We start from the raw sequence: 24,378 nt of genomic DNA on the forward strand, positions 1-24,378 counted from the left end.
GTGTCTCTGTGTCTGTTGTCAATGGAATGTAGCTTACATCAATAGGCTAAATTTAGCAGGCCAAACACTCAAAACCACTCACAAAGCAATGGGGACGTGGGGAGGATATCAGAGAGAGAGAGAGATTGGGGCACCCGAACTGTGCCACCGGGCCCACACTGAGGGAGGGCTCTCCCCTCATGAGCACTTGTGTTTCCTGGAGCCTAGGAATGTCTAGGGAAGACATGACTCTGGAAGTGGTGTTGGAGGGCCGGTTGGAGGCACTCTTTCCTCTGGTCTAAAAAAATATTTACAGTACCAGGCAAAAGGGGTTTTCTTTATTTCTTTCTATTTTCTACAGTGTAGAATAATAGTGAAGACCTCAAAACTATGAAATAACACATGTGAAATCATGTAGTAACCAGAAAAGTGTTAAACAAATCAACAGATATTATATATTTTAGATTCTTCGAAGTAGCCATCCTTTGCCTTGATGATAGCTTTGCACACTCTTGGCATTCTCTCAACCAACTTCATGAGGAATGCTTTTCAAACAGTCTTGAAGGAGTTCCCACATGCTGAGTACTTGTTGGCTGCTTTTCCTTCACTCCGCGGTCCAACACATCCCAAACCATCTCAATTGGGTTGAGGTCAGGTGATTGTGGAGGCCAGGTCATCTGACGCAGCACTCCATCACTCTCCTTCTTGGTCAAATAGCCCTTACAAAGCCTGGAGGTGTGTTTGGTCTTGTCCTCTTGAAAAACAAATGATTGTCCCAACCAGATGGGATAGTCTATCTCTGCAGAATGCTGTGGTAGCCATGCTGGTTAAGTTTATTCTAAATAAATCACTGACAGTGTCACCAGCAAAACACCCGCACACCAAGCACCCCCACACCATGCTTCACGGTGGGAACCATACATGCAAAGATAATCCGTTCACCTACTCTGCGTCGCACAAAGACACGGCGGTTGGAACCAAAAATCTCAAATTTGGACTCATCAGAGCAAAGGACAAATTTCCAAAGGTCTAATATCCATTGCTCATGTTTCTTGGCCCAAGCAAGTCTCTTCTTCTTATTGGCGTTTTTTAGTAGTGTTTTTTTTTCCCACCAATTTGACCATGAAGGCCTGTCTCCTCTGAACAGTTGATGTTGAGATGTGTCTGTCACTTGAACTCTGTGAAGCATTTATTTGGGCTGCAATCTGAGCCGGGTAACTCTAATGAGCGTATCCTCTGCAGCAGAGGTCTTCCCTTCCTGTGGTAGTCCTCTTGAGAGCCAGTTTCATTATAGCGCTTGATGGTTTTCGCGACTGAAATTTTCCGGATTGACTGACCTTCATGTTTTAAAGTAATGGTGGACTGTCTTTTGTCTTTGCTTATTTGAGCTGTTCTTGCCATAATATGGACTTTGTCTTTGTCACGACTTCTACCGAAGTCGATGCCTCTCCTTGTTCGGGCGATGCTCGGCAGTCTTTGTGTGGCATTGTTAATTCTGTTTCATGTTATGCGCACGTTAATCTGTTGCGCTGGGTTATGTTAACCCAAATTGTTATTTCGTGTTTATTTTGCCATGTGCTTTTGGTTCCCTAAATAAAAGGCTCCGTTGGCTACCCAATATCTGCTCTCCTGCACCTGACTCCCTTACAGGCATTTACGCATACCTGACAGAATACCACACCCATTATGGAGTCAGCAGAAGCAGGTACCTATGGTAGGGGAGTTGATGAGCACGTCCAGGAGCACACAGCTTTGATTCACCATCTCGGCACTGCCATGTACCGCGTCTGTCACACTAGGGTGGGCATTCTAACCAAAATAGAATAAAAAGCCTCTCTATGGTCAGGGCGTGACAGAATGCTCCATCAGTCTTCCAAGCCTCTGTAGATGAGATTTTCAGGGACCTGCACGGGCAGAGTGTAGTGGTGTATATACAACTTGCAGACTTGTTTACGTGTTGCTGTGCGTTTTGTTGCCAACCTTACTTTGCTACCTGACAACTTAAGGTTTTTACTTTTTAATTACCGTTTATATTTTGTTTTTCCCTCACTCAACTTTTTTTCGTAAAACTTTTTCACTCCGGACGCTTTATCTGGACATGGTTCGTCAGGACTTGCAGCAGCCGAAGCTAAGTAGTAACATTAAATGATGCCTTCTAATTGCAGTCGCTGTACTCATAATATACAGGAGAACGATCGCCTTACTGTGAGGATAGCTGTGCTGCAAGCCCAGCTTCAGACGCAATCGTTAGGCAAGGGTAATTTGGTCCCGATTTAGTCCTGTCGTACATACCTACACGCGGTCACAAGACGCAAGCCTCCCAATTGTCCCTAGAATTTCTAAGCAAACAGCTGGAGGCAGGGCTTTCTCCAAAAGTGCTCCATTTTTATGGAATCGTCTGCCTACCCATGTGATAGACGCAGACTCGGTCTCAACCTTTAAGTCTTTACTGAAGACTCATCTCTTCAGTGGGTCATATGATTGAGTGTAGTCTGGCCCAGGAGTGTTAAGGTGAACGGAAAGGCTCTGGAGCAAGGAACCTCCCTTGCTGTCTCTGCCTGGCCGGTTCCCCTCTCTCCACTGGGATTCTCTGCCTCTAACCTTATTACAGCGGCTGAGTCACTGGCTTACTGGTGCTCTTTCATGCCGTCCCTAGGAGAAGTGCGTCACTTGAGTGAGTTGAGTCACTGACGTGATCTTCCTGTCTGGGTTGGCGCTCCTCCTTGGGTTGTGCCGTGGCGAGATCTTTGTGGGCTATACTTGGCCTTGTCTCAGGATGGTAAGTTGGTGGCTGTAGATGTCCCTCTAGTGGTGTGGGGGCTGTGCTTTGGCAAAGTGGGTGGGGTTATATCCTTCCTGTTTGGCCCTGTCCGGGGGTATCATCGGGTGGGGCCACAGTGTCTCCTGACCCCTCTTGTCTCAGCCTCCAGTATTTATGCTGCAGTAGTTTGTGTCGGGGGGCTAGGGTCAGTTTGTTATATCTGGAGTACTTCTCCTGTCTTATCCGGTGTCCTGTGTGAATTTAAGTATGCTCTCTCTAATTCTCTCTTTCTCTCTTTCTTTCTTTCTCTCTCTCGGAGGACCTGAGCCCTAGGACCATGCCTCAGGACTACCTGGCATGATGATTCCTTGCTGTCCCCAGTCCACCTGGCCATGCTGCTGCTCCAGTTTCAACTGTTCTGCCTGCAGCTATGGAACCCTGACCTGTTCCCCGCGTGGGCTACCTGTCCCAGACCATCTGTTTTCAACTCTCTAGAGACAGCAGGAGCGGTAGAGATACTCTTAATGATCGGGCTATGAAAAGCCAACTGACATTTACTCCTGAGGTGCTGAGTTGTTGCACCCTCGACAACTACTGTGATTATTATTATTTGACCATGCTGGTCATCTATGAACATTTGAACATCTTGGCCATGTTCTGTTATAATCTCCATCCTGCACAGCCAGATGAGGACTGGCCACCCCTCATAGCCTGCTTCCTCTCTAGGTTTCTTCCTAGGTTTTGGCCTTTCTAGAGTTTTCCCTAGCCACCATGCTTCTACATCTGCATTGCTTGCTGTTTGGGGTTTTAGGCTGGATTTCTGTACAGCACACCTCCGCTCCCCCTACCTCGGGCTTCCAGTGGGGAGACCTGAGGTCAACCTACCCCCTGCCCCCCTCCCCATCTCGTACTTCTGAGTGGGAGAGCTTCCCAGGCAGTAGCCTGCTTAGCTCACAAACTAGAATCAGGGCACCCACTCCGACAAGGTTAATTGACCCACTGTCCCACACGTTGACATGATATCATTGACATGACGTGCAAATGAGCGATAGAAAACTGATCGTACAAACTTCACCATCCCAAATTATTTTGTGTGGACACTTATACCTAAACCCATTACATTTCATTTACATTTAAGTCATTTAGCAGACGCTCTTATCCAGAGCGACTTACAAATTGGTGCATTCACCTTATGACATCCAGTGGAACAGTAGTGCATCTAAATCTTTTAAGGGGGGGAGAGGGATTACTTTAAAGAGGTGGGGTTTCAGGTGTCTCCGGAAGGTGGTGATTGACTCCGCTGTCCTGGCGTCGTGAGGGAGTTTGTTCCACCATTGGGGGCCAGAGCAGCGAACAGTTTTGACTGGGCTGAGCGGGAACTGTACTTCCTCAGTGGTAGGGAGGCGAGCAGGCCAGAGGTGGATGAACGCAGTGCCCTTGTTTGGGTGTAGGGCCTGATCAGAGCCTGGAGGTACTGAGGTGCCGTTCCCCTCACAGCTCCGTAGGCAAGCACCATGGTCTTGTAGCGGATGCGAGCTTCAACTGGAAGCCAGTGGAGAGAGCGGAGGAGCGGGGTGACGTGAGAGAACTTGGGAAGGTTGAACACCAGACGGGCTGCGGCGTTCTGGATGAGTTGTAGGGGTTTAATGGCACAGGCAGGGAGCCCAGCCAACAGCGAGTTGCAGTAATCCAGACGGGAGATGACAAGTGCCTGGATTAGGACCTGCTCCGCTTCCTGTGTGAGGCAGGGTCGTACTCTGCGGATGTTGTAGAGCATGAACCTACAGGAACGGGCCACCGCCTTGATGTTAGTTGAGAACGACAGGGTGTTGTCCAGGATCACGCCAAGGTTCTTAGCGCTCTGGGAGGAGGACACAATGGAGTTGTCAACCGTGATGGCGAGATCATGGAACGGGCAGTCCTTCCCGGGAGGAAGAGCAGCTCCGTCTTGCCGAGGTTCAGCTTGAGGTGGTGATCCGTCATCCACACTGATATGTCTGCCAGACATGCAGAGATGCGATTCGCCACCTGGTCATCAGAAGGGGGAAAGGAGAAGATTAATTGTGTGTTGTCTGCATAGCAATGATAGGAGACCATGTGAGGTTATGACAGAGCCAAGTGACTTGGTGTATAGCGAGAATAGGAGAGGGCCTAGAACAGAGCCCTGGGGGACACCAGTGGTGAGAGCACGTGGTGTGGAGACGGATTCTCGCCACGCCACCTGGTAGGAGCGACCTGTCAGGTAGGACGCAATCCAAGCGTGGGCCGCGCCGGAGATGCCCAACTCGGAGAGGGTGGAGAGGAGGATCTGATGGTTCACAGTATCGAAGGCAACCGATAGGTCTAGAAGGATGAGAGCAGAGGAGAGAGAGTTAGCTTTAGCAGTGCGGAGCGCCTCCGTGATACAGAGAAGAGCAGTCTCAGTTGAATGACTAGTCTTGAAACCTGACTGATATGGATCAAGAAGGTCATTCTGAGAGAGATAGCGGGAGAGCTGGCCAAGGACGGCACGTTCAAGAGTTTTGGAGAGAAAAGAAAGAAGGGATACTGGTCTGTAGTTGTTGACATCGGAGGGATCGAGTGTAGGTTTTTTCAGAAGGGGTGCAACTCTCGCTCTCTTGAAGACGGAAGGGACGTAGCCAGCGGTCAGGGATGAGTTGATGAGCGAGGTGAGGTAAGGGAGAAGGTCTCCGGAAATGGTCTGGAGAAGAGAGGAGGGGATAAGCGGGCAGGTTGTTGGGCGGCCGGCCGTCACAAGACGCGAGATTTCATCTGGAGAGAGAGGGGAGAAAGAGGTCAGAGCACAGGGTAGGGCAGTGTGAGCAGAACCAGCGGTGTCGTTTGACTTAGCAAACGAGGATCGGATGTCGTCGACCTTCTTTTCAAAATGGTTGACGAAGTCATCTGCAGAGAGGGAGGAGGGGGAGGGGAGGAGGATTCAGGAGGGAGGAGAAGGTGGCAAAGAGCTTCCTAGGGTTAGAGGCAGATGCTTGGAATTTAGAGTGGTAGAAAGTGGCTTTAGCAGCAGAGAGAGAAGAGGAAAATGTAGAGAGGAGGGAGTGAAAGGATGCCAGGTCCGCAGGGAGGCGAGTTTTCCTCCATTTCCGCTCGGCTGCCCGGAGCCCTGTTCTGTGAGCTCGCAATGAGTCGTCGAGCCACGGAGCGGGAGGGGAGGACCGAGCCGGCCTGGAGGATAGGGGACATAGAGAGTCAAAGGATGCAGAAAGGGAGGAGAGGAGGGTTGAGGAGGCAGAATCAGGAGATAGGTTGGAGAAGGTTTGAGCAGAGGGAAGAGATGATAGGATGGAAGAGGAGAGAGTAGCGGGGGAGAGAGAGCGAAGGTTGGGACGGCGCGATACCATCCGAGTAGGGGCAGTGTGGGAAGTGTTGGATGAGAGCGAGAGGGAAAAGGATACAAGGTAGTGGTCGGAGACTTGGAGGGGAGTTGCAATGAGGTTAGTGGAAGAACAGCATCTAGTAAAGATGAGGTCGAGCGTATTTCCTGCCTTGTGAGTAGGGGGAAGGTGAGAGGGTGAGGTCAAAAGAGGAGAGGAGTGGAAAGAAGGAGGCAGAGAGGAATGAGTCAAAGGTAGACGTGGGGAGGTTAAAGTCGCCCAGAACTGTGAGAGGTGAGCCGTCCTCAGGAAAGGAGCTTATCAAGGCATCAAGCTCATTGATGAACTCTCCGAGGGAACCTGGAGGGCGATAAATGATAAGGATGTTAAGCTTGAAAGGGCTGGTAACTGTGACAGCATGGAATTCAAAGGAGGCGATAGACAGATGGGTAAGGGGAGAAAGAGAGAATGACCACTTGGGAGAGATGAGGATCCCGGTGCCACCACCCTGCTGACCAGAAGCTCTCGGGGTGTGCGAGAACACGTGGGCAGACGAAGAGAGAGCAGTAGGAGTAGCAGTGTTGTCTGTGGTGATCCATGTTTCCGTCAGTGCCAAGAAGTCGAGGGACTGGAGGGAGGCATAGGCTGAGATTAACTCTGCCTTGTTGGCCGCAGATCGGCAGTTCCAGAGGCTACCGGAGACCTGGAACTCCACGTGGGTCGTGCGCGCTGGGACCACCAGATTAGGGTGGCCGCGGCCACGCGGTGTGGAGCGTTTGTATGGTCTGTGCAGAGAGGAGAGAACAGGGATAGACAGACACATAGTTGACAGGCTACACAAGAGGCTACGCTAATGCAAAGGAGATTGGAATGACAAGTGGACTACACGTCTCGAGTGTTCAGAAAGTTAAGCTTACGTAGCAAGAATCTTATTGACTAAAATGATTAAAATGATACAGTACTGCTGAAGTAGGCTAGCTGGCAGAGGCTGCGTTGTTGACTATGTAGGCTAGCTGGCAGTGGCTGCGTTGTTGACACTACACTAATCAAGTCGTTCCGTTGAGTGTAATGGTTTCTACTGTGCTGCTATTCGGGGCTAGCTGGCTAGCTAGCAGTGATGATTACGTTACGTTGCGTTAAAAGAACGACAATAGCTGGCTAGCTAACCTAGGAAATCGCTCTAGACTACACAATTATCTTTGATACAAAGACGGCTATGTAGCTAGCTACGATCAAACAAATCAAGCCGTTGTACTGTAATGAAATGAAATGAAAAATGTGATACTACCTGTGGAGCGAAGCGAAATGCGACCGGGTTGTTGAGTGCGGAAGTTCTGTTCGGTAGACGTTGGCTAGCTGTTGGCTAGCTAGCAGTGTCTCCTACGTTAAGGACGACAAATAGCTGGCTAGCTAACCTCGGTAAATTAAGATAACCACTCTAAACCTACACACTCTAAACTACACAATTATCTTGGATACGAAGACAGCAAAGACAACTATGTAGCTAGCTAACACTACACTAATCAAGTCGTTCAGTTGAGTGTAATAGTTGTGCTGCTAATCGGTAGACGGTGGACGTTAGCTAGCTGGCTAGCTGCAGGGCAGATAGCAGTGTAGACTGCGTTAGGACGACAAAATACGATAATTACGCAATTATCTATGATACAAAGACGGCTATGTAGCTAGCTAAGAAGAAATTGCTAAGATTAGACAAATCAAACCGTTGTACTATAATGAAATGTAATGAAATGTAATACTACCTGCGGACCGAGTGCGGATGCGAACGCTCGCTCCAACCCGGAAGTTCACCCGGCACCAACCCGGAAACCCCCGGCACTTATACCTAAACCCATGTCGCCTATACCTAAATCTCCCAATGCCTTATGCCATAGTTTTAACATCTCAATTGTCAGTAGAAACCACATTTGTTTAAGCATGTCAGCCATATCAGCTATGTTTTTTTTAAAGGCAGCATATGAGGCTGAATGAACTGTTTTGCTGCCAGACAAGGCTCCGCTGATAGCCAGGTGTAGCGGTTGTAACGATTCACTCCAAGATGTTGAAAAAAGGTTTGTGTAGACCATTTGTCACCATTAGAGTGCAATTCATGTATTGTTTAGTGTTGTGTTGTGTAGTGTAGTGGCTTTGCTGGCATGCATCTAAAAAAAATTGGGGAGTTTTCCCAACCAAGATTTACATGTTAAAATCGCCACTGTAGAGAAACCTATTTTTAACACTGTATTGTAGCAACCAAGCAAACAACTTAGCGGGAGTAATGTTACAGAAATGACTGTATGTTCATGGGGCTTCTAAGATAAGTGCTGTCAGGATTAGAGGTTGACCAATTATGATTTTTTAATGCCGATACCGATACTGATTATTGGAGGACCAAAAAAAGCCGATACCGATTAATTGGACGATTTTTAAAATGTATTTGTAATAATTACAATGACAACAATACTGAGTGAACAATAAAAATCCATTTAAAATAAAATAAATAATGAAACATTTTCAATTTGGTGTAAATAATGCAGTAACAAAGTGTTGGAGAAGAAAGTAAAAGTGCAATAAGTGCCATGTAAAAAAGCTAACATTTTAGTTCCTTGCTCAGAACATGAGAACATATGAAAGCTGGTGGTTCCTTTTAACATGAGATTTCAATATTCCAAGGTAAGTGGTTTTAGGTTGTAGTTAATATAGTATTTATAGGACTATTTCTCTCTATTCCATTTGTATTTCATATACCTTTGACTATTCTTATAGGCACTTTAGTATTGCCAGTGTAACAGTATAGCTTCCGTCCCTCTCCTCGCCCCTACCTGGGCTCGAACCAGGAACACATCGACAACAGCCACCCTCAAAGCAGCGTTACCAATGCAGAGCAAGGGGAACAAGTACTCCAAGTCTCAGAGCGAGTGACGTTTGAAACGCTATTAGCGCGCACCCCGCTAACTAGCTAACCATTTCACATCGGTTACACCAGCCTAATCTCAGGGGTTGATTGGCTTGAAGTCATAAACAGCTCAATGCTTGAAGCACAGTGAAGAGCTGCTGGCAAAACGCACGGAAGTGCTGTTTGAATGAATGCTTACGAGCCTGCTGCTGCCTACCACCGCTCAGTCAGACTGCTCTATCAAATATCAAATCATAGACTTAACTATAACATAATAACACACAGAAATACGAGCCTTTGGTCATTAATATGGTCGAATCCGGAAACGATCATTTTGAAAACAAAACGTTTATTATTATCGCATATACCCTGACTCTGCGTGCAATGAACACAAGAGAAGTGACACAATTTCACCTGGTCAATATTGCCTGCTAACCTGGATTTCTTTAAGCTAAATATGCAGGTTTAAAAATATATACTTCTGTGTATTGATTTTAAGAAAGGCATTGGTGTTTATGGTTAGGTACACGTTGGAGCAATGACAGTCCTTTTTCCACGAATGCGCACCGCATCGATTATATGCTATGTAGGAAATGCTAGCTAAACTAGTAATGTCATCAACCATGTGTAGTTAACTAGTGATTATGATTGATTGATTGATGGTTTTTATAAGATAAGTTTAATGCTAGCTAGCAACTTACCTTGGCTTCTTACTGCATTCGCGTAACAGGCAGGCAGCTCGTGGAGTGCAATGTAAAGCAGGTGGTTAGAGCATTGGACTAGTTAACTGTAAGGTTGCAAGATTGAATCCCGAGCTGACAAGGTAAAAATATGTCGTTCTGCCCCTGAACAGGGTATTTAACCCACCGTTCCTAGGCCGTCATTGAAAATAAGAACGTGTTCTTAACTGACTTGCCTAGTTAAATAAAGGTGTAAAAAAATATATATATATATATATATATATTTATTTATTTTTATGAAGACTTGAAATCGGCCCTAATTAATCGGCCATTCCGATTAATCGGTCGACCTCTAGTCAAGATACTAAATAATTTATCTTCATAGTGCTGCCAAGAAACAAACTTACTGCTTGAATTGTCTAACTACTTCTGAAATGATTGGTTCTTCTTATGTTATTCAATCCTAATACAGACTTGTTGTCAGCTATCGGGGAGATTTGTGTCAATAGATTTTAATATTAAAACATTCAGTGTAAAAATGAAACTACAAAAGTACACTGAACAAAAATATAAACGCAACATGTAAAGTGCTGGTTCCATGTTTCATGAGCTGAAATAAAAGATCCCAGAAATGTTCCGCACGTACAAAAATCATATTGATCTCAAATTGTGTGCACTAATTTGTTTACATCGCTGTTAGTGAGCATTTTAGCCTCAAAATAATCCATCCACAGGTGTGGCATATCAAAAAGCTGATTAAACAACATGATCATTACGCAGGTTCACCTTGTGCTGGGGACAATAAAAGGCCACTCTAAAATGTGCAGTTTTGTCACACAACACAATGCCACAGATCTCTCAAGTTTTGGGGGAGCGTGCAATTGGCATGCTGACTGCAGGAATGTCCACCAGAGCTGTTGCCAGAGAATTATATGTTTATTTCTCTACCATAAGCTGCCTCCAAAGTTGGTCTTTCTGTCTGTAATAAAGCCCTTTTGTGGTGAAAAACTCATTCTGATTGGTGGGCCTATGGGTGGGCCTATGCCCTCCCAGGCCCAGTCACGTGAAATCCATAGATTAGGGCCTAATTTATTTATTTAAATAGACACATTTCCTTATATGAACTGTCCCTGAAAAATCTTTGAAATTGATGCATGTTGCGTTTATATGTTTTATCACTATAGAATTAAATGGTTAGGGTGTCATTTGGCTCTCTTCACACCTAACAAAAATGTATGACAGTGAGACTCAGTTTTTAGATTTTTCTCATATTTAAAATTGTAACTTTCTCTTTTCGACATCATTTACGTTTTCACATACAATTTTATTTTAGTATGAATCGTCTACCACTGTTCATCTCCCACTAGTCATCTCCCAATAGCTCAGTCTGTGATTATGTAACCATCACTTTGGTTACTATTCCCTGGATGGACCTGTGGAGATGCTTAGTGACAGATGTCAAAGCAATAACCTGACATGTTAGCAAAACAAACACTTTAGCTGCAGTGAAGTGTACACTTTATAAAAGTACTCTCTCTACTAACTCTCCACATTCCACTCCATTTCTATACATGTATCTAATATATTCATAGAGTTGTTATTGGTATTCAGCAATTGTTTGTTTCTCAACGAATTCAGCATACCAAACATTTTGAATGGATAAAAAAAAGTCCAATATGTAAGAAACATTTCACAAATCCTGCATATCTTACATACATGTTCATTAAATAAAACGTCAGAGGCCCGGCGTACTCGACAACGTGAACGTTTTATTGGAAGAGTGCAATATTTATCTTCAGTGCTTCAACAAATTAACAACACAATCAAGTGGTAGAAGTGACAATATCTTCAACGCATTCACAGTCCATATTATATGAAAGTGTAACACATTTCACATGCCTTTCACAGAAGTGCCAAACCAATCACAGGAACTTCAACCTCTTCAATGGCGTGGTCTTGAATATAGTGTGTGACTATGTTTTGCAAACTGACTGAATTATATGAATAAAAACACTGTTCATTTGATATATTTCAGCAATAAAATCAGACATTTGAATGATTATTTTAAGACATTTCTAAGTTTCCTTAATTTTCATAGTAACATAAGGGATTGTCTGAACGTGAACATGAATATTGATTGTTTTCATCAGCATGTGCACTTGGTACTTGCTATCTAACCTGCTACACATGCTATTGTGCATATTACACAAACCATCAAGGAACCCTAGCAATACATTTGAAATACAATTCACTGTATTTCTATTTTAGATGCTTACATCACATACTGTTACAGTACTCAATCAATTGTTCAATTTAGTTTTCATACTATGTGGAAAATAAAACATGTAAGGTTCATATAGGTTCAACACATCTAACTTTCCTTTCCCGGCCATCGGTCATTTTCTCACTCATCACCTTGCACACCTCTTACTTTTAGAGGTAAATCAATGTAAAAACACATGCAAATAAATAATAGGCCTATCATGTATCCATTTCTACAAATGCATAAAACTTGTTTTGAATTTGAACTTTTCTGGTACAGAACATCCAATGGAACATACATTAGAACATATTATACATGTGTGTGAATGCACTTCACTGATCAGAATTATAGTAGAGAATGAGATACTAATTATTTGCCCCCCTGTGGCCACGGGACAGTACTTTTTCCCAGAAACGAAAACCTTTAAAGCTAGAATCCACAGTGGTGAAACTGCCACGTCCGTTTGCAATATTGCAACAACTACATTAACACTGTTTTTGCGTTCATGACACTATACCCCTCTTAAAAAAAGGAAACACTACATTGATTCAATTGTTAATTATAATATGCTGGCCCTATTGATTACATATGTACATCCAATTACATTTTCTACGTTTGTTCTTACAGTGTTTTTTTGCAGTGCAGTGTTTTCTTGTGTATGTCATCTAGCTGAGGATGTACAGATAGCTGTGCGAGATTACCTTCTCATAGTTGTGCGTGGCAAGGTAGCGTAGAGGGACTGACACGGGTGGCCTGGGCCTCGACCCATATGTCCAACGGTAGCACTCACCCATGACCACAGAGGCTGGGCCTGTCTGAAGGGAGGCCCGTAAACAGGGGCAGAGGTCAAACTCATAGACCTAGTATGCATTGCTGGGGGTGGAGCATGATAGTAACCACCACTGACACTGGGGGCGTCCAATGACACCTTGCGCTTCCGTTCGTCCGGAGGTTCCGGAAGAGATCGTTGGTTGGCGGCGGAGTTGACTTTAGTGGAGATGGACTGAGGGAAGTTCTGGAATCGGAAGGCATCGTCCACCAGACCCAGGGGGCTCCGGGAGGCAGCCTCCCAAGTGCTGGGGGGCTTGAGGGTGACTTTTTCCTGCAAGGAGGTCTGTCTCCCGAGAGATGGATGGAACACAGGGGTGGTCACAGGGGACATAGATGACTGTGAGGGCATGTAGGACATGGAGCACATCCGTCTGGGTAGGGACAGAGAGTAGCTTCTGCCAAGACCCTGGGAGAAAAGGACATTGTACTTGATTGATGTGAATCTGCTATTATAAAGCATACTGTACACATTGGGGCTCAGGGTCGAAATATAAAATACCAAAAGTAGTGTAATGCACATGTATTCATGAGGCACTAAATAAATGTGTTCATGACACTGTATCCCTCTGTTTCCAACCAACATTAGTTCTATACAACTTGCTTTGGCCTGGAATGCTTGAGCAGAAAGGAGAGAAGATTCCTCATCCAGTGCAGTAAGGTGATTCATTTTGCGGTCCAATAAAACACATACACACACGCACGCACGCGCACGCACGCACACACACACACACACACACACACACACACACACACACACACACACACACACACACACACACACACACACACACACACACACACACACACACACACACACACACACACACACACACACAGTGTCAGAGGGCATTGCCTCCCGTGAAAGAGCAGGATATCCACTTTCAATCTCTTCATATGGACACAGGCCAATTCTACTAAACTGGGTGTTCATCACCATCCATGACCTTTTCCCATGATTATTGCAATTTTTTTTCACAACATAGAAGTCATATCACTCTCTCATACAGTAGCATTGTGGCCTGGAGATGAATGCCTATAAATAATCACAGTAGTGAACAGGCCCTCAAACCTGATGATGCATTATCACTGCACATGTTGTTCAGTGTTCATGTTCCAAACATAGCTGGGTGACGTAATGGGGTCGTTTCTCCTTAAAATACACAAGTCCCCTTGGCTAATTAAGACCAATGGCTGGGAAGAGGGTTTGTTTTCAGCACTTACCTTTGGCAGGGGTTGATCTTATCGGGTCTCTGCTTAGCAGAGCTAACTTTTCAAAATGGATAGCATGTTTTAAAGATGATGAGTCTGAGCTATATTTGGAAACGGTGAGCCCTTTGCTCATAGCAGGTCTCCATGCAAACTTTGGGTTTCAGCAAATACCTGTTTAGTGGACAGTAACACATTGCCTTAACAAGTCATTGAAAACATAAACCTACAAACGTGTCTTAAACAGGTGGAAAGGACTTTATCATGATTGTTTTTAACCAGACATTGCTTAAGCTACCATGAATTGGCAACATTAGCAAATACATAGGCAACATTAAAATAGAAGAGGTATTACAATATGAGTGTGTGGTACAATAATTCAAGCGTGATGCATTCATAAAAGAAAACGTTGCAAGAGTCCATGCAGTAGTAATGAAATATAAAAACATACACAGGGAAAGGGAGATATTTAATAGCAAGATTGTGCCACGAAACGTGCAATATACAATGGAACACATAAAAGAGGAACAATAAACGTAACAAAGGACAGAAAAGGTCAAGTCAGCAATCTGATTGGAAATTACAAAAGGATTATTTGTAACATATATATCAATTAACCTGAACATAAAACATGTTTGATTAAGTGTTCAAATGAATATGTTGATAAAAACCACTAAGTGACTGGCCATAATTGACAATAAAATACACAATTCCACATTGTCAACAACACAAAGATGTAGTGGGGGCTTTAAAAACATAATTAGGAAAAGCTTTGAGCTGTATCACACTATTAAATATGGTTTGGAATGAGACTGAAGGAATTGTAAGAGGTCTGCATCCAAATATAGTGCCTATTATTGTTATTAGTATATCTCTTCTAATCATAGTCATCATAAAAGTATGAACAAACCCCCCTGTTTTTATGTTAGGCACTATCATTGCTATCATTTTGCATACATTTTGACTAGCCTCCAACCTACCCACACTGTTTAACATTTCCTATGGGTATGAACATTACTGTTGCAATAATGATAATGGTGGTGTCATGTGGTCATGACACCACTGGTGAATACAGGCTACCCTAAACATAAATTAATTTACACAAAAAAAAAGGCGAGGCAAGGCACCATAGACAAACTAGAAATGTTTCCTCTTTTCAGTTGCACACACAACTGATCCCAATTTCCTGAGAATACTCAACACGACGTATCCCTAGTGGGACCAAAACTTCAGCCAAGGAGGGGACTTTTTTGTTGAATTCTTCCTCTTATGCCTAATTGGGTATAGAACTTTCCCCTGCTAGTATCTGTATCTTCACTAATGATCTAGCGCTGCAGACAACAATATAGCAGCTACCCCGACTTGCTAAACTGTGTATCAATAGATAGCAAAATTAGCTAACTCAGCTTCATTGGCAAACACTACATTGGTATTAGCAGTAGCTAACATTAGCTTCATTCACAGCTTCATTAACAACACCTGCAATAGTCTCTCATTCTCAATAGTTTCTCCTTCTGAAACACTCATGTACAGCTAGTCTCTAAATTTCATTGTTTTACAAGCTATGAAGCAAACAGATAGCATTATGAAGTTGAAGTGGGGCGTTAACTCAAGCAAAAGAGGTAGATCGAGGCAGGGTGGCAGAGTGGCCAATTAATGATAACAACCATACGCAGTGATACCTACTGAAATATTTTATCTGTATAAAAGCACTGGTATAACACAGGTGGTTGGTCTGGAAAATGACTTCCATAAGACAAAGACAGAGGCATTTGTTTTCTCATGTTAATTTACTATACATCTAAATGTTCTGCAATTTGTAAAAAAAAAAATGTGTAAAGCTAGAGAGAGGAACATAATGAAAATGCATTCATTGGTTTCCCTTGTTGACCTGTCATGCATAATGTATATTCTTTAAATATTGAATTAATTGTTTAGTTTTACTGTTCTAAGTTGTCATGTAAAATGTTTTGTGATGGATTTGCATACTACCGTATGTATAGTAGAAAGTGAGAAGATATAGGGTGACAGTTTGACACTGCAACAATGCAGAGATATTACCAAAAATAAGTATATTATTTGAAATACTTGGCAGGACACATCTAATTTAATTTAAACCATTTTAAATAAATGGGGCTTTAGAAATGGTAAGAAATAGTGTATCATCTCTGCATGTTCTGCAACATCAAAATGGGGCAGTGGGTTGGGACTAATGTTGCAGAATGACATGCCTCCACTGTTTGGTTGTTACCACTTGCTTTTTGGCAGAAAATGTAGGCCGAGGAGCCATTTGAATGGTACCTCTAGAGAGGACATCAGCATCAAAGGGTATAGAAGACATAGATTCTGAGTTGACACTGAGAGATAGCTGACGGGGAGTGCTTGTGGGTATAGGGCAGTGGGTGCTTGGAGCTTGGGTAGCTTTTTTGGGGATATCATGCAGAGCAGGTGAAGCATTATGCTTCCAGTACAGTTGCTTGCTAAATGGGAGTGGTTCACTTGACTGTGTAGATTGACAGCCGAAGGGGTATAGGACACTCACCGATCTAGTAGACTTAGCAGGAGCTATGGGCTTGCATGGTTGGTTTGCTGGGGGAAGATCATGGGCAGCGTAAAGAGAAATGCCAAAGGCAGGTCTAGGGCTGACAACAGGGGCAGGTTTAGGGCTCAATGGTGGGTTTGACTCAGGGGTTGGGATGGGAGCCATTTTGAGGCTAGGTCTAAGGCCTTCAGCCTCAGTGCCTACGTTATATCTAAAGAGTGATGAGTCCAGCTGGTAAGGCTGATGTTTCAAGACATCTAGGGCATCCAGGTGCTTGTGGGGTGGTGGTTTTGTTTTCGGCTTGGTCTTTGGCTTGATTTTTGGACTTGTTGAAAGTGGCTGCTTAGCTCCTGCAGGGGGATAGCAAGGAGCATGACGGGGATTGTATGACAAAGGAGATGGGGCTCGAACGTTGGATGAGTATCTCCAAGCACCTGGAAAGGAGGTGGTGGGGGAAGGAGACTTTGCTTTGTTGGCCTGAACTGTTTCGGCGTCCACCACATATTTCTCCATACGGGTCTTCCTCTTGGCAAAGAGTTCGGCACCTCTTCCCCTCAGAGTTGGACCATTTATGGCTGGACTAACATGGCCCTCAGAGATGTGACCCATTGGAGATGTAGACGGTGCCGTGGCTGCGTGGCTGTAAGAGATCTCTTGTTGGGGTGGGCAAGATTCCACCGAAGGATTTGGGGACTTATTCTTTGAGACTGTGGGTTGGCGAGGTGCCGTGTGATTTGGGTTCGGGGCCTGAATACTCACTGGGGACCGCGATGGCTGTGGACTCCAGCTATTCATGGTTGGCTGAAGTTGAGAGGGTGATGTTGAATTGGCTGGTGCCCCGGTGCTCATTGGTGGCTGCGGTCGTGCCTGAGTTTGGGATGGTTCACGGAGGTTCACCATTTGCTGAGGCAAAAGCCAGTCTTGTTGTTTGAAGTATTGCTGAGGAGGAGCCCCCACTGGACTTGGGAAAGATGCTGGGATTGGACTCCTTGCCGGGTGAAGTAGCACATTTGAAGAACTCTCCTTCAGCCATGGTGGACAGGCTGGGTTGATGCTAGGCTTTGGTGCAACAGGTGGGGGATACTTGTGCTTGACTGTTCGGGGCTGCATAAAGTTGCATGCCTCAGCACCAAGACTAAAGTAGTCGTCCTCTTCTCCTGACTCAATGTATGATCTTCTTTCCCCTCTGTTTTGAATATAGGCATTGGATGCTTGATCAGAGGATGCTCTATTAGCACGTCTTCTTTTTGAGTCTAGTAGGATGCCAGTCTTGATTGCTGGTATAGATATGCGTTCATCACGCGACGCTATGAAGTCCCCAGTTGGGGACCAGACCTGTGGAACTGTGTGTATAGGGACTGATACCTTGAATTTGAGTTCATGATGCTTCACTGGACTAGTGACACCACTAAGAGGAGAAAATGGGATAGGCACTCTGTTTTGGGATCCCAAGAAGGGCTTCGCTGTTCTGTTGGGCACAAGAGGCTTTGGTATGGCACTAGATAGGTGGTTGGGCATTCTGTTCATCATGTGAGCACATTGTTGCACCTCCTGTTGGTTTTCTTTGCACTGCAGTTGTTGATTGCCATGAGCATGATTGGATTGCACGTAAGTTTCATCCATTTTGTAAGACTTGTGCAGTTCTGTGTCTTCAAGCTCTACAATACCTTCGCCTGGTAAGCCTTTGCACCTAATTTCCTCGTGCTCTAAGGCAATCTCATCCATCCTCTGGCGGCGCTGAGCAAACATTGCCACGCCCTTGCCTCTTGTCTCTGGCAGTCGCTGCATCTCTTCCAGGTGCTGAAGTATGTTGGCTATTCCAAGGTTCTCCTAGTTTAAATTGACGTCTCGTTCTTGTACATTCATTGAGTAGTCTTCTTCAAGTTCTGCATAATCTTTAGTGGTCAAAGTAAACCTGACCGTTTTGCCGTCTTCACTTTCTATGTCTTCGTCGATTTTGTCGTCAAACTGGTGCTAACCTGTCCCGTAGCTGACAAGTGTATAATTCTTAACCCTTTGCCACTGTTTCTTGAACATCAACACCCCTCTGTTTCTGGGATTTGGTGCATCGGTCAACAGCAAAGCAATGCTTTTAGACTTGGCTTCCTTCACCTGCCTGTCTGACTGGCTCTTGCTCTGTCTGGGCCCTGGAGGGGAGATATGAGGAGAGAGGACAGAGATAAAAAGAGAGAGAATTTAACAATGCAATGTAAGTACATAAACTATTATTTTTTGCTACCTCAGAATGATGCATATGTAATGTCAGGAGGTATCACATGAAGTACCCCACATAAAGGACATTACAAGAGCACTGTCTACCCATTTCAAATGATCTGTGTCCTGAGAATGTCATCAACCGATTACTTTTAGGGTGTAGCTTTCTCAATTGCCATTTAAGTTACAGTACATTCGGAATGTATTCAGACCCCTTCACTTTTTCCACATTTTGTTACGTTACAGCCTTATTCACATAACACCCCATAACGACAAAGCAAAAACTGTTTTAGAAATTTTTGCAAATCTATTAAAAATAAAATACTGAATATCACATTTAAATATGTATTCAGACCCTTTACTCAGTACTTTGTTGAAGCACCTTTGGCAGTAATTACAGCCTTGAGTCTTCTTAGGTATAATGCTACAAGCTTGGCACACTTTCTTCTCTGCAGATCCTTTCAAGCTCTGTCAGGTTGGATGGGGAACGTCGCTGCACAGCTATTTTCAGGTGTCTCCAGAGATGTTGGATGTGACAATTGGCATTCAGGCCAAAGAGTTCAATCTTGATTTCATCAGACCAGAGAATCTTGTTTCTCATGGTCTGAGAGTCCTTTAGGTGCCTTTTGGCAAACTCCAAGCAGGCTTTCATGTGCCTTTTACTTGGGAGTGGCATCCGTCTGGCAGAGCTGCAGAGATGGTTGTCCTTCATGAAGGTTCTCCCATCTCCACAGAGGAGCTCTGTCAGAGTGACCATCGGGTTCTTGGTCACCTCCCTGACCAAGGCCCTTCTCCCCTGATTGTTCAGTTTGGCTGTGCGGCCAGGTCTAGGAAGAGTCTTGGTGGTTCCAAACTTCTTCCATTTAAGAATGATGGAGGTCACTGTTTTCTTGGGGACCTTCAATGCTGCAGACATTTTTTGGTACCCTTCCCCCGATCTGTTCCTCGACACAATCCTGTCTCGGAGCTCTACGGACAATTCTTTCGACCTCATGTCTAGGTTTTTGCTCTGACATGCACTGTCAACTTTGGGACCTTATATAGACAGGTGCGTGCCTTTCCAAATCATGTCCAATCAATTTACCACTGTTGGACTCCAATCAAGTTGTAGAAACATCTCAAGGATGATCAATGGAAACAGCAAACGGTCTGAATACTTATGCAAAAATGTCTAAAAACCTGTTTTCGCTTTGTCATTATGGTGGATTGTGTGTAGATTGATGAGGAAAAACAATAATTTAATCAATTTTATAATAAGGCTGTAACGTAACAAAGTGAAGGGGTCTGAATACTTTCCGAATACATTGTACATTGGGTTAGCTGCAGAATATAATGGATATCGAATAGAAATATCTATTCAACTTAGTTGCTTCTGACTTGATGCTCTCAGCACCTATGGTAAATCTAGCCTTTTTTGTCTTGAATTTAATTGAATTGGTATGGTTCACATATCATCCTTTGCCCTTCTGCAAAACAGTTAGTGTTTATGAATATCATGCTAATATCATGACAGCCTACATGATTCATGAGGAAAGGAATTTATCATGTACAGTACCTTAGTTTACTACATTATAAATAGAAGGCTTGGAGACAGACAACTTTGGAAGTCACTTTCCAAACAACGAGCTCCATCATTTCATTATGTATTACAAATCATTCAAACATTAATGGCCAATATTTTAGAATAACCTTTTTCTTGAAGTTTAATTCCAGACTTATTTATTATCTTGTCACGATGGCTCCTGACAAATGGCTTGTATTGTATTATAGCAAACACTTCAATTTACTTGAAGCTTCCACAGGTCTACAGAACACTGTCGTCTATTGATGTGATGGATGTCATGTAAACTGACTACACAGTTGAAGAAAAACCCATTATAGCTACCTAGCCAATTACATGTGGCTTATAGAAAGACCCGGTGCAGTCTAGTAATACTTTTAAATAGTCATATTATAAGTAGAAAACTAATACAAATAATAGAAATATGATACTTTTTAAGTTCAATTTTAGTCCGTTGACATTTTGAATTTATTTAATTTTATCCGAAGAGCTGTAAAGTTTTTATAGTGTCCATAGATGTTAATATATGTATTTTTTGCTGACAGATATATCCAATTTACATATTAGGATTTGCAACATTAGACAACAGACACAACCTGTAAATATTACAACTTTCATCTTTACATTAAAATAATACGTTACTTACTATACTCCTACATTGTCGCTAAATTAATACTTTAAATGTTAAAAGGGATGTTCAGTATTATACTATACAATAACTAAAAATCTATGGAAGTAATGGCAGCATGCATGCAGTGCCTGTTAAAATGTTCACAGCCAAATCAACTTTAATCAACGTAGTTATTTGGTTTAAAGTTACTTAAAGGTGATCCAGTTTTTTTAACATGCACCACATGCCCCCATCACTCCCATTGTTTTCAGCTAGCGGTGGCTAAAGTTAGCTGACGTTTAAAGAAAACCGAACCAAGGATTCATGTTTTTTCCTGGGCTATAGACTACTTTCAGGATGAGGAACCATCTAACGTTACATTTTAAAATACTTCTCCTTTAACTCTTCAAATAAGTTACTGTTAAATGTCTTGAAGCACCAATTTATGTTTGGTCAATCTGATTTATCCATGTTTTTCTGTTATTGTCCATCTGCCAGTGTTGTAGACTGAATGAACTCAAATGATTTATTGCATTTGATATAGTTGAGGCTTTACTTGGAGGATTAAACTAAAAAGAATAACAATGTATAAACACATAATGACACTTTGTGTTCATTTAAAATAATATTTATCAAAACATCTGACCCCATTTAAAAAGTCAAATGTAATAATAAATATAGAGTTTGCATGGTCTTTGTAACAAACTGTTTGCTTTGTGCATATAACATACATTGACAGCAAATCCAATGAGGGTAAACATTCACCAAAGTCGGACAGCTACTTTCAATGTGCTTTAATTTCAGTATTGCCTGGACCTGCAGACTCTGCAACTGTGTACTTTTATTTTTAGGTCCACATTGCAAGATGCAATTAAAGCACTCATTTTAGAGCTAACTTAGGGGGGGTCTCTGAGGCAAGGAAAGTGAGGAGCTAACTTTCCATTACACAGTCAAGGCTAATGGTTTGAAAAGGGATCGGGTGTCAAGCCAGGATGACACATGGTGGTGTCCGTCAAATTCCCTTCTGCCAGTCTCATCAGAGGCATGGTCGTATTTTATTCTGATCCACTCAGACGATTAAATGCACAGGAGAGTCAGCCTGTATGCCCACTTCCAATAAGCACACATCCCAGCAGTCATGCCCTTTAGTCCAAATTCAAACATTGCATCATTATCTATTTTGCTTTATAAACGTCACTGTACTTTGTAGCAGCAATAACAGTAGTTCCTTTACAATACAAATAACATGATTTAAGTGACAACAAGCCAATTATATTTGACATGCCTTTTCTTTTCAAATTGTTGTGTTAAAATAACAATTCTAATATTGTTTTATTTCATTGTAAGCCAAATGCAACACAGAGAAAATTACCACATAGTTTTGAGTTGCACAGATTTACATTGGTACTCGATCTACAGTAAATGAATGACGGGGTGGAGGGAGGAGGAGGGTGGCTACTTACGTGCGTGCCTCACCCTGTGTCTGCTGGGACTGGGGAGATCTCTCTCAGACGCAGAATCCCACTCCTCTGCCTGCTCAGCACCCTGCGCTGAAATTACAAAGTATAGATAAGCAGGAGGTGTTTCGCTGTGCCCTCCTTCTTCCGGAGACTCAACACTCCCATTCCCCCTGGCCCCAGTCCCAGAGCCCAGCCTCCTGTCGTCCCCCCTGGGTTGCCCATGGGTAAGAGTTAGGGTCATCTAACTCCGGCCAATGGAGGAAGAAGAGGTGGACCATTGGAATGATATTTGACACAAGTTGGGGTTCGGGGCGGGGGCTTGTGGGGTCTTTGGGGGAGTCGGTGAAGGGGTGCTTGAGTAGAATTCGGCATAGGAGACCTCGGATTCTGCCGGGTTGACGCTACATGGCCCCTGTGATAAAGTGTCTATTTCTTGGCTTCTGCTGGGGCTCAGTCCCCTGACCGGGCTACATTCTTCCGGGCTGTAGTCGGAGGGTGGTCTCTGATGTTCCACCATGGCTTTCTTGGTGTAAGGTTCAGGGCTCTACAGAATGGGGGGACTCAACCTGTCTAATGTGGGTGTGCTGGAGATCTATGGGGAGCTCTGTATCACTCTTCCTTTCTTCATTGTAGGATCCATCCCGTCTCTGAGATGTAAAGGTCGTCAGAGGAGTGGCAGTACTCAGAGACTGACCAAGCATCCATGACAATGATCTCCTGGTCCTCTGTTTCTGACTCCATGTCTTGCATGTTACAGACACAGATAGGGTACTGGAAGTGACAAATGCAACATTTAGAACAAGAGAGGAGACGAGAGAGCATGAAAAATAAGAAGAAAGGGAACTTCCACTAAGAAATTGATCATGAATACATTATTAAGTTTTCAGTATCATTGTCAACAAAATCACCTTGCAGCTGTAAACAAAAAGCAGCAAAGCAATGTGATACAATTTGAACACGCACACAGACACATGCACACATGCACATGCATCCACGTACATGAGCATGCATGCACGTACATGCACACACACATCATCATCATTGTCAATTCTGATGAGAGAACAGTGCCTGTGTTTCTTTAACTATATCAAGCTGTCAAGTTAATATTTTATGTTTCAATTCAATTTGGCGATAATCAGGTAGCTAATGACACCAAATAACAACAACTACAGTTATAACTTGTGCAGCCGGTTTAGCCACATATTTCACAAGGAATATTTTCACATATTTCACAAGTTTGCAATCCAGCTACTGTGTGATCAATGCATTCCTTATCCCCAATAGGAAGTCGCAGTGGCTTGCATCAGCAATTTCTTCTGCACTGCCACCACTCTAAATGGAATGGTATGCAATATCACACTGGAAACAGCATTCACATCCAAGGCTGTTTTCCAAGCTATGATTTATACAAAGAGAGTTTTTCCCCCTCCTCTATACAAACATATCACTTGGCTCTGCGGATCTGGAGTGCTGGCATTTCCATTTAAGAACTCAATCCTAGATGTGTTTGATTAAACGTTGCCAAAGAAAACTCTCAAAGTCAACTAGAAACAAAGCCACTGCTACTTAATTACAGTTAAGGGTAGCACTTTATCTGACAGTACTGTTGCTAAGGAAGCTCTTTCTTTTTTCTTTTTTATTAAGGGAACTCTTTCTTTCATAATGCCGCACAGTAAAATGGCATAGTAAAAGTGTCATATGTAAGAAATGCATGTGCAAATAGCGCTTCTAATTTCCCATAACCCGAAAACAGCAATACCACAAATTACCTCAAAACAACCCCTACATGTTAGAAACTACCCAAAACAGTTACTACAAACAACTTCAATACCAGAGAAGACCCCAAAATACTCGAAACCAAAGATAACAGACACCCCAGACTACCTCAAACATCCCAAAAATACCAGCTACTCCAACCTCTTTTGGGTGTTTTGGGGTATGCTGTGTTATTTTTTTGCATAGTTTTGTGGTAGCTGTTTTGAATAGTGGTAATTTGGGGTAAATAGTAGTAGTAGGACCTACTTAAAATAGTAGGACCTACTT

General features: G+C 43.4%; 1 pseudogene; it reads right to left on the reverse strand.

The window, feature by feature from the left end:
• Nucleotides 1-11,397: 11,397 nt before the first annotated feature.
• Nucleotides 11,398-22,576, reverse strand: LOC115145803 (synaptopodin-2-like; annotated as a pseudogene).
• Nucleotides 22,577-24,378: the final 1,802 nt, after the last annotated feature.

Source organism: Oncorhynchus nerka, linkage group LG18 (assembly GCF_034236695.1).
Source record: "Oncorhynchus nerka isolate Pitt River linkage group LG18, Oner_Uvic_2.0, whole genome shotgun sequence".
Classification (NCBI taxonomy): domain Eukaryota; kingdom Metazoa; phylum Chordata; class Actinopteri; order Salmoniformes; family Salmonidae; genus Oncorhynchus; species Oncorhynchus nerka.